Source organism: Neophocaena asiaeorientalis, unplaced genomic scaffold (assembly GCF_003031525.2).
Source record: "Neophocaena asiaeorientalis asiaeorientalis breed wild unplaced genomic scaffold, Neophocaena_asiaeorientalis_V1.1 scaffold267, whole genome shotgun sequence".
In the NCBI taxonomy this organism is placed as follows: domain Eukaryota; kingdom Metazoa; phylum Chordata; class Mammalia; order Artiodactyla; family Phocoenidae; genus Neophocaena; species Neophocaena asiaeorientalis.
In genome coordinates this window covers 2,878,854-2,891,237 of record NW_020173204.1, presented here as the reverse complement: position 1 = coordinate 2,891,237, position 12,384 = coordinate 2,878,854, and positions in this window count along the sequence as shown.

Sequence of the window (12,384 nt, the reverse complement as noted above, 5' to 3'; positions counted from 1 at the left end):
CGTGATGTGGCAGTGATTTGTAACCCATTAGTAGACAATGCACAATAGAGTCTTTAGTCAGGGTAAAAAGTCTGAAGTCTTCTTCAGAAGATCTGTATTTCTTGTCTCAAGGAATAAAAATGACAGTGATTCTGTGTTGTGTTAGAGCATTTCATTCATTTCTCTGAGAAATATTTTGCAGATGTATCAGATGACGTATGTGCAATACAATATATGCATATTTCAACACCTGTTCTAGAGGAAAAGAAATAACAGCAATTTAATGAGAATTTAATCAACGAAGTGAAATAGTGGAGGTGGTGTGCATATATGAGGACATCAGTTGACGTGCAGTCATCGAACTACTGACATAAAACGATTCTTTGTCCATAAAGCTCTACGATCAAAGATGTTTTTCTCTAAAGATAAATGATTGATTCTGGGATGCATTTTAGAGTATTGCAGTAAGCCACCATTGTAATTTGAGGGTAAAAAGTCTAAATAGATTGTCTTATTAAACTTAAAAATAAATAGGTAAAGGGAAGATAAATTCAATCTTATCATGATAGGTATATTTGAGTTTCACCTTAAATTGCAGAAAATCACCTTATCTAGTTTCTAGTATGTACATAAAATGAAAAAAATCTCCTGACAATTATTTAGTGCCATGAGGCTTTCTGTGTATATGAACTTGAATTCAGCGGCTCACAAATCACTAGTTAAACAAATAATCTAGTCTCTAAATCAGAACTACCTACAGATTTAAGAAATGTGGATGATATGATGACTGTCATATTTTGAAACAGTATTTTGACAAACAAGGATCACAACTACTAGTATGTCAAATGAGAATGAAGTGGCATTACTGAAAGTTCAGCTTCTAGTGAGCAGTGCAAGGAGCTGTGAATTCTGGAGATAAATATAAAAGGCTGTTGCTAAGGGCCATCAGAAGCAGCCAGCCTTTAGAAGTGAAAGATAGAAAATTTGCAAAAACTATGGAATATGATGCAGGTTTTCCAAAATATTTCTTTAGAAACACACACACTCACACACGAGACACGCACACACATTATTTTCAAAATTGGATAATGGCATACATGAGTCAAAGTCTTTAATATTAGAGTGTAAGATAAAAACAAATTCGTAATAAACATGGTTCAATTGGAAAATCTAAACATAAACAAAGCAATAAAGAGAAATTCAAGAATCACCAGTGAAAACAATGACAGAAAGTAGCACTTAATTTCATAGACTGTGAATTTTATATGCGTGTTGAAGACTTCACAGTTATTAATCTTGGTGCAATATTCATCATGTTGTGATGAGTCACATTTTTTTCTTATCTGATAAGAGAAATAGAACCATGCTTATTTTGTTTCAGTAAGATACTGGGCTGAATTCAACATTAAGGCATACTTGATGGTGACATAAGTATTGTTTTATGACAAGCTTTCATGCTTTTTTTTAGATAGTTGCTACTTATTTTGGAAGAAAAATTGAATCTTTAATGATTATAAGGAAAGCAAGCTAAAACAGTATTATCAACCTTTGTTTTCACTCTACACATTTTTATTGACTATTATATGCAGATTTGCTTATCACTATGGTGATCTTTCTAGTATTATAATATAAACTATTAGACTCATTTCTCTTTATCTAACTACCCCATGTATATCTCGTAGAAGGCATTTGTACAATTATACAAGAATAAGTCCTTTGTTGTTTATATGATATTAAGTTTGGGTTGGGGAAAAGTTATTTAATATAACACAACTAAAAGTTTTAAAAGACCAGTGAGTTAGAAGAATCCGAGATATACGCCAATGATTTCAATAGCCACAGAATGTAGACAGGTTAAGTATTGCCAGAGAGACTTTCTGGGAAGCAGACACTGAGCTGGAGTTCAGAGTGCAGAAGGTTTGTTGGGAGGACTACCTGGTGCTCAAAGTGTCAGGTAAAAGCCGTAGGTTGTTCAGTTGGACCAGTGCTGTGCCCTTCAGGGGAGAGAGTCTTCTGTGTGGACCACCTGCTCTGTGCTTGAATCACTTATAACTGTAGGTGTGGGGATTGCAAATGCGGTCACTGAGAGTGATAATAAGCGGGGCCACTCCTCCTTAACCCCACAGTCCTCAAACCCATGCGTTCTTCTGCTGACAAGACGATTCCGTACAAAGTCTCTGATTCAATATGCATACTATTTCCTAGAGGATAGCGACTCATTCTCTCATGGCATTGCCTTTGAGCTTGTCTTCAATCAGGCCTTTCCCATGCTTTATCCAACTGGCAGCTTCTGGGTGGTGTGGTATGTGATAAGCATAGTAGATCCCAAGGTCATGGGCTCGTACCCACAATCACATCAGGATAAAGCACATTCCTACTCACAGCCTGGTATAAGTTATTTTTTTGAGGGGGACCTAAGTAAAACATCTTTGCATCTGCCTCATTAAATAATCTATTTAATTTATGATTTCTCTCCTTTCCAAAAGGGATCTGAGCCCAGTCATGACATATGAAAAAAAAAAACAATTGGGATGCGAATTTAAAAATGACTTGGAAGGAAAGAAATGAGAAGTCAGTTTATTCACCATAAGGGCAAACATGTTGCTGGAATTGAGGATTAAATATGGCCCTGAGCTTCCTGGCAGCCATATCAAAATTAGCGATGGCACACATTCCATAACTCTCCTCTAGAAAGAGGGCAAGCAGTCTCTCAAGGGTAATGACATTTTGTTACACCACTGCATTTTAAAATTTATTTCTTATACGGTACCATTTAAAGAGGATATCTATTAATAGAAGGAAGAATATTCTCTCCTGTAAATATTTGACAATAAAAATGGCTGTAGTAAGAAAATTCACACAGCCTCTGTTAAAAACTAGAAACAGAGTTGTCCTAAAACTACTAAGGAAAATGAATTAATAATTTTACAACTTCCCTAGAAATAAATCTCCAATCCAAGTGTTTTCACTGGAGAATTCTACCACATGTTTAGAGAATTAACATCCACTCCACTTAATCTCTTACAGAAGATAGAAGAGGAGTGGATGTTTCCTAGTTAATGAAGCTAATATTCCACTAATATCAAAACTGGATAATGACTACAAATAAAAACTAACAGAACACTATTCCTGATGAACATAGACTTAAAATTCCTTAAGCAGCTATTAGCAAAGAGAATTCATAAACATAAAACTATAAAACCTTTAGGAATAAAGAAACATAGAAAATCTTTGGAATCTAGGGTTAGGTAAACAGATCTTAGACTGGACACTAAAATCACAAACCATGAAAGGAAAAATCGATAAATTAGACTTCATCAAAGTTTAAAACTTTGTTTTGTGAAAGATCCAATTAAAAGGATGAGAACAAAAGCTACAGAGTAGGGGAAAATATGTTTAAACCGTATATCTACTGAAGGACTAGTATCTAGAATGTATAAAGAACCATCAAAACTCAACAGTAAAAACAAGCAATTCAGTTCAAAAAAGAGCAAAAGACATGAACAGACATTTACTGAACAGGATATACAGATGGCATATAAGCACATGAAAAGATGTTCAATATCATTAAACACTAGGAAAATGCAAATTAAAACCACAGCAAGGTTCCACGCCACAGATCAGAATGGCTAAACTAAAAATAGTGGCAACGCTAAGTGCTGACAAGGATGTAGAGAACGTGGATCCCTCATATGTTGCTGGTGGTGATTCAAAATTGTGCATCCACTCTAGAAAGATTTTGACAGCTTCTAAAAAATAAAATAAACATATAGCTACCATATGACAAGTATACAATCTTGAGAATTTATTCCAGAGAACCTAATACTTAAGATTATTAAAAAGCTTGTAAGGCTTCCCTGGTGGCGCAGTGGTTGAGAGCCCGCCTGCCCTGCAGGGGACATGGGTTCGTGCCGTGGTCCGGGAAGATCCCACATGCCGCGGAGCGGCTGGGCCCGTGAGCTATGGCCACTGGGCCTGCACATCCGGAACCTGTGCTCCGCAACGGGAGAGGCCACAACAGTGAGAGGCCCCTGTATCACAAAAAAAAAAAAAAAAAAAAAAAAGCTTGTATACGAATGTTTATAGTTTAAAAAAAAAAAAAAAAAAAAAAAAAAAAAAAAAGCTTGTATACGAATGTTTATAGCAGCTTTATATATATTTTCAAAGAAAGGTAACAACCTAGAGGTCTTCAACTAGTGACTGATTAAACCGCAGTGCATCCACACTGTGGGCATACACAGCAGCACACAGGAACCCCTGTGAACCTACTGAGAACAGTGCTTATTGGAAAATCCTAAATATTATATACTGTACAACCCCAAATATAAAACAGTTTCAAAATGACAAAATTGTGGAGATGGAGAACAGATTAGTGGCTGCTGGGGTGAGCAGGGATGAGGGCAGGTGTGAAGAGGGGCTGTAAGAGGGCAACAGGATATAAAAGGCTATAAAAGCCCTTGTGGTGCTAGAAATGTTCTGTGTCTTGACTGTATCAATTCCAATATGTCATATGTGCTATTGTACCATAGTTTTGCAAGATGATACCACTGAGCAAAATTAGATAAAGAATATTACATATTTCAACTGCGTATGAATCTACGATTACCTCAACATAATGAAGTTTAATTTAAAAATATTTTTCTCAATATATCCTTTAAATTCTGGTGGTATTAAACCCAAAATACCACGTTAAAATATCTTGCAATTTTCACACGTAATTTACTCTCTCTCTCTCTCTCTGTCTATATATATATATTCATACATACATGAATATATATTCATTTAAAGATAAAGTTATTTGTTTTGTGTAATTATTGAATAATTTCACATTCAGGTCCAAAATGTACCAAAGCTTGTATGTTTTGGTTTATTTTAAGAGACGACAGTGAAACTTAGCTTTATCTATTTATCAGAAGTTTTTGTTTGCTTTTTTGATTTGTTCTAATATAAGGTAATTATGTAATTGCTTCTTGTTTCAATTTTTGCACTGTTGCCTGGGATATTAGGAAAATGGCAAACTACATACAACTTTTTAATGGAAGGTACTCATCCATATAGATCAAGATTTTTATGAGATTTTTGAGCTTCTAAAGAAAACATAGTTCACAGTAATGAGTTCCAAATAGAAAGCCTTCTTTGAAATATGTATATGAATAAAATGATTGGAAATGGTGAACCAGGTGGCCAAGATGAAGCTCTGCAAATAGCAGCAATTTTACCTGCAGGAAAGAGTACGTTCAGATGTGCTCTTTATATAACCAATTCTGCCACAATGCTAAATAAGACATCAAGATCAAAAGTCGTTACAGTTATGGAGCTGAGGAATGTATATTTATAAAAGTCATCTGTACACAGGCATTTCTGGGCTTGGATTGCTATTATTTTCATTTCATATAATGCAAATACAGTACGATTAATGTTTATTTAGGAATTTTTCTTGAAGTCTATTATTTGACTTTGCATTTCTGTGATGTGGCAATATTATCAAGTATCTTATTACAGCATATAAAATGTGCTCATAGTCACATTGGAAAATGCATCTAATGTGCTTTTAGAAATAATATATCATGTCCCAGCACAAAGTGGCCTCTTGTGATATTTTGTGCTAATCAGAAACCCTAAAACCTAGTCACCTGGAAGAGTCCTAATCACTTCAGGTCACTAGGTGTTTGATAATGGTTCATTCAGAATTGATACTTGGGTTATTGATTTTTTTATTGAGACCTTAAGATCTATGAGATTGTACACAATCTGTAGCTTGTCTTTGTATTATCTGCTGCAAAACACTTTAATTCAGGCCATATGTGCCAGTGTAAATACTGGTTATCCCTTTTAAACTTCTTTACTCCTTCTTGGTATGTCTTACTCTCCAGATCTAAAAATGATTATTTCTCATTTACTCTTTTTATTGTTTTTAGATACAGAGATCTAGATAACTACAGTCATCTTGATTAAGATTAAACCAAGGCTAACCTTATCTTAGGCAGTCATTGTCTATATTTTATTGCTTGTTTCTCTTTTCATATCACCACACATCTTATTTACCTAAGTGTTGGTATCATTTATTTCTCTAAAATTTATTTGCATTTAACCATCATAGAAAATCTCAGCTAGGACATTTTTTTGCTTCTCTATTCCATTTCTCCCCACACTACACAAATAGATGATTGGATCAGGTTTGGACACATTTTCTTAGATCTGGAAATATATGTGATTTGTGACATGGCTTATAAAAATTTCTGACCAGTCAAGATCTGAAATAGGAGCTGCAGAACTTCTGCCATTGTGGCAACAGCTAGGCTTGGGGTATAGTTTAGATTTTGAGGCCAGGGTGGCCATTCTAAGTCATGTGCAAGATAAATGACTAAAAACAACAACCAGAAACCAACGCTGTAGGGTAGAGAGAAAAGCTAGCAGAGTGAGTACGAGGAGAAAGACTTCACTGGAGTGCAGAAAGGAAGATACAAATGTGAGCATGCCCGGGGCTGTCACGTCCTGTCCTTTTTCTCACGTTTGCTTGTGCAGTTTTGCCTGGATTCTCATGAGGCTTGTATCCTACAAAATGCCCCTTTAAAACTGAATGATTTGAGAGGATTTCCTTTCCAGGAATCCCCAACAGTCTGATTATAATCAGTATGGAATCTAAATAAAATGTGTGTAGAATAGTAATATCTTTGGTAATTTTTAAAAGGCAACAATGCCAACTGAACTGGAGCAAGGACACAGGTGCAAAGCTAGAGTAGCGACTACTTGCTTTAACCAGCAACTCCTACCTCTGCCGTTTCCCATATAGCCTCTCCTACGTGTCCAGACATTCCAGTGGCTTTTACCCTCCCTGAAACATTAGTGAAGGCTGAACTGGACAGAGCTGAGTGGTGCATCCTTCTGTGTAAAAAACAACAGGGAAAGAACGGTTACTTATGGTGATAGGAGAAAAGAAAAAAGAAGTTTCCTTATACACAAAAAAAGCATCTTTATGTCCGTAATTGTAGCGTATAATAAGGACAAGAGAGGAATGGAGAGTCCAAAAACATGGCAACAAGATGTGGGTATTTAGAAGACTGTCTGATAGAAACAAAAGAACCAAAAAATATTGCTATAGCTATTACGTGAGTCTGAGTGGTATTAATGTGGAAACTGTTATTTAATTTTCACTAACACTAAATTACTGAGACATAGTGCCTAACTGTAAAATCTCTATTTCACAAGAGATAAAAAGGACCTGGAAAAAAAATTCCAGAGACGATATATTTAAATGGCTAATGACCTGGTAACCAGGAATTGGACATATAGTATAAAAAGAGATTTAGTTGGTACCTGGGGCTGGGGATGGTAGATGGGGGTATTTATTTCCTAGACTTATCCTTAAAGTACATGAAGAGTTATTATGGGAGATTTCTGTTCTATATTTCTTTTGACAATATTACAGGAGGAAATGGGATTAAACCCATGTGATTGATGTTAGGTGTCAGAAAAACAGAAGAGACGAGGAAAGGTAGTTAGATCATTTCCATTATTGGCAATCGTGGGCTGAGTACGTTCTCTGTAATTATTATACATATGACAACATTCAGTGACAGGAGTCTGCATAAATGAAATTTCAAGTCCCCTTTTGTGGCTCTATAACCTAATTGTTGTGAGGGTGTCTCCTTATCAAATGTGTCTACTAAATTAGGTCATGTAGAGTGAACCATCCTTCATGGTTCTAAACAGAAATTTCTGAATGAATCAAATATGTGGTGTCTCTTTTAAAGTCAGCATATTTAGAGATGATAAATTGTATCTAAACCTGTTCCTGGATTAATCATTTCTAGTACCAACACTATCTCTTGTAGCCCTCCTGAAAAAAATAACAAATTTGGTTCAGATGCCAACACACATCATATCAGGGGGGTATGAAAAAGTGATTCACATAATGAGGTGGAGGATAGCATGGTAGGATTCCCAAGCTATCCTGAACATGGCTTCAGAGAGCCGGGAGACTGAATTTTGGGGATTTTTTTTCTGTGGGGCAGAGCTTTTTAGGGTATGAGATAGGGCTAGGATTCCCACTCCTGGGCAGGCAGGGGTATGCAGTGTTTGTTAGGAATGTCTCTCTCCAGGGTCCCCTGTAACTAGACCTCCCTTGTGCAATGCTGGGCTTGCACTTTTCTCAGAATACCCAGCCTGCTTATCCTTGCTCTTTCTTAACAAGCGGTCATACAGTTCACTAAGTATTTCCAAAGGTCTGCTTTCCACACTTATAAGATCCTGTGAGAAACTACTGAGGAACCAACATTTTAATTTTTATTTAATTTTCAGTAATTTTTAAACTTGAATTTAAAAAGCCAGATGTGGCTGGTGGCTATCTTATTGGAGATCGCAGCTCTAGGCGTCAGGCGTTCCCACCAATTCTGCGATGCCTGACAAGTGACAGTCTCCATGTTTGAAACTACATCACAGAGGTGCCTTGCTACAGGAAATCTGAGTAAAGTAACTTATGTTTGATACTAGGTATTGTTGCCAGGAGAAATATTGTCAAAACCTTCCAGAAGCCCGTTATTCATTGGATTCTGTGTCAGCTTTGGAAACACGTGAATCCAAAATGTCTTAGTGGGATATTTTATGATGGTTGCGTCCTAACTCATCATGAAAATATTGACTGAGATTTGTATGTTCGATTTCCTCTCAGATGCCTGGCTAATGAACCTTTTTTTTTTTTCTTCACACTTTATTGACAAGCTGATATTGAAACTACTCATCTCAGATGTTTCTTGTAATGAATGTTGACTAGTCTCTTCCCATTGCTAGCTTATGTGAAAGAATTCGTGGCAAATTTACAGATATTGTACTTTGCTTATCACAAGTAAAGAGAAGCAGATGGAGAAGAGGATAGTATTTGCATGTATCGTAATTACGGTGTAGGGAAATTGACTAGATATAGTCGTTTATTGCTGGCAAGTAATGCATTATGAGAAATAAATAAAATCTTTCCATTATCTAATGTACTTTTTTTGATTTATCTAATACTATATTTCTTTCCTTTTATGTTTCTTGTCACGTGTAATTGAGTCATGATAGATTACATTTGACATTTTGCTTCTGCTTGCCATGTTTTGCTGCTTTGGGTATAGAATAAAAAGTAGCCACTAGTACTTTGTTGCATAAAACTATGTAAAACACCATTCTACTGACAAGCTCATTAGTCACTGTGTGAGGGAAAAGCTATATTTCCATATTTGACATGCAAAAGTAAATCAAAGCTTTCCTAAGTGCCAGCCATGTTCCAACTGTAAAAAGGAAGATACTGAAATCCATGCTGGAGACATCAGAATGTTCACAGATGTGTAGATAGTCACACAGAAAGACACACACACACCATTACACAAAAGCGCTAAACTGGGAAAAAGTGATCATTTGCTACTTAGTATCTAAAACTTGTTTGAACTATGAAAATATTGACACAATTTTTAGGATTCTTCTACTAATTTTGTTAATAAAACTCAGGAATCCTAGGTAAAAATATTTTATGTTGAAGTTTCCTAAATAATCAATGAAACAAACCCAATAAACCAGAAGAAAAATGTCTGATGTATATTTAAGTTTAAAAAATCTTTACCTGTTCATTTGTATTGTAATCATCAGATGGCATGCATGGTATTTCTAGGCACTGCTTGTTAAATTGAGGAAATGAGCCGTCTGTTTAGGTCTGAAAATCTTTCTATGAGGAGTCTGTGAGCGGCATGGGGTTCTTTCAACGTCCTCCAGTGTGGGAGGTAAGGCAAGACAAGGAGGCTGCAGGAGCACATTATTTTCTCAGTTGAAACAGTTTGTGCAAATAATTTGCTTGTTTCGTCTATTTCTGGAACATCGTTTAGAAATGTACCTCATGGAGCGAAATATCTTTTTCCCCAAATCAAGGCAAGATCCAAACAAAACAAAACGATTTAAGGTTAAAGAACATAATAAGCTTGGTAACGTGTCTGTCCCAGAATAATGACTCAATGAAATGTCGCAGTAGCCCAGACGGTAGACTGTAGAAATAAGGATGGACCCTGATCGTAGTAAAGAATTCAAGATTCATCTCCCTATATGAGATTTTTGGAAAGGAGAGTATTTTGTTTATGACTTATACATTCAAACGATTGCATGTTTTAGATATGTATATATATAATTAAAATGTCTATATATTTTAGGTTCTAGAATTGTCTATTATCAAAATTATTACAATTTTCATTTTTTAAAGAGACTGTTCTGTCAGTGATAATTAAATGTATACATAATGTACATTACATAAGGTATTGATTGGTTTTTGTTTGTTTGTTTGTTTGTTTTTGCGGTGCGCGGGCCTCTCACTGTTGTGGCCTCTCCCGCCGTGGAGCACAGGCTCCGGACGCGCAGGCCCAGCGGCCATGGCTCACGGACCCAGCCGCTCCGCGTCATGTGGGATCTTCTCGGACCGGGGCACGAACCCGTGTTCCCTGCATCGGCAGGCAGACTCTCAACCACTGCGCCACCAGGGAAGCCCCGTATTGATTGTTTTAAAAGAAGATAGATTTATTCCTTTTCATCTGTCCTCTCATATCACACAAATACAAATTTGTTCCTCAAAATGTCTCTGAAACGATAGGTTATATTTTTATGGATTTAAAATATATTTACAATCATTACAAGTACATTAAATTTGAAATTTTAGTACTGCATAAAGTAGCTGCCTGGTATATATCTTCCAAGGAGTGTAGGAGTTGGAGACTTGTTTTATGCTCCCGAAAAATGAGGGTTTTGAAAAGGTTTTTGAAATCAGATAAAGGTTTCAAAAGGTTTTTGAAATCAGATAAAAATTTGAACATTATATCCTTCTTTAATTTGGTATGTAAACTTCCTGAAGTAATCAAATCTCTCTGAAACTCAGTAGATTTGTTCTTAAAATGGGGCTAATTATGCCATCTCTCAAATGCTTTATGAAGATTAAATGACAACAAAAATCCCTGACTCAAAATTGGTATGTTAATGCCAATTGCTTCATTCCCGCCCCCCACAAATACTTCAGATATAAAAGAAAAAACTGAATTAATTGGTAATCATGCTCAACCATGCTTTCTTTCTTTCATCTTTTATTTTTATATCTTATTTACCTCCTAATTCTCGTATTTCATCATTGCTGGCTTAAATCATATGGAAACATTTATAGGCTGGTTAGAATATGAATGTACCCACAAAAGGACTATTGGTACAAACCAGGATAGACGAATAATACCATCTTGGGGGATGAGAGTGGGTGATGGGCAGAAATAGAGAAGAGAAGGTGGCCACACAAACTTCCATAAAGCAATGTGAGTTGCCAGCTACCTACTATATGTGCAAAAAGTAATAAATACTTAGGTATACAAGCATACCTTGTTTTATTGTGCTTTGCTTTACTGCACTTCACAGATACTGCATTTTTTACAAACTGAAGGTTTTTGGCAGCCATGGGTTGAGCAAGTCTATTGGCGCCATTTTTCCAACAGCATTTGCTCACTTTGTGTCTCTACGTCACATTTTGGTAATTCTTAAAATATTTCAAAATTTTTCATTATTATTATATTTGTTATGGTGATCTGTGTTTAGTGATCTTTAATGTTACTGCCGTGACTCACCGAAGGCTCAGATTGATGGTTAGCATGTTTTAGAAACAAAGTATTTTTTAATTAAGACATGTACATTGTTTTTTTTAGACATAACCCTGTTGCACACTTAATAGACTACCATATAGTGTTCACTGGAAACCAAAAAAATTCATGTGACTTGCCTTATTGTGTTATTCACTTTATTGTGGTGATCTGGAATTGAACCCACAATATATCCAAGTCATTCCTGTAAATGACTGAATACCATACGCCATAAATGCAACTGCTGGCTCTTGATTCTGTAAGTAGAGACCTGCCTTTTTCAATAAACGTGTTTCATTAAATGGTTATTAACTTGAAAACGTCTCCTATGTAGGTAGACAAATTATATGGCTGCATGGTGCATCTGACTTTATAAAAAATATAGTTATTATGTTGATAATATTAAAACAAAGTTGTTCCATTTGAATTTCAGTGATAAATGTTAATGCTTAGCTTTGTGTTAATCTCTATTTCATAGATTATTTGTTTTGGTCTTATGAAATTAACTTTTGTTAATGTAATGTAATGTCTCTGAGTCATCCAAACTCTTGGTATCATCTCTTCCTTTACGCCTTGGTTCCCATTTCACATAAACCCAACACCTGCTTAGAGATACCTGCCAGTACTCTCTGGAGATGCGGGTCCTTGTATTTTTCTAGGAGTCTCCGATAAAGTCTTGCTCTGAACCCAAACTGTAAGGATTCTTTTAATCATTATGGAATCCTATTATCATCAGTTCTTGATATTCACACTGCTTGTGATAATTCTGTCCCAA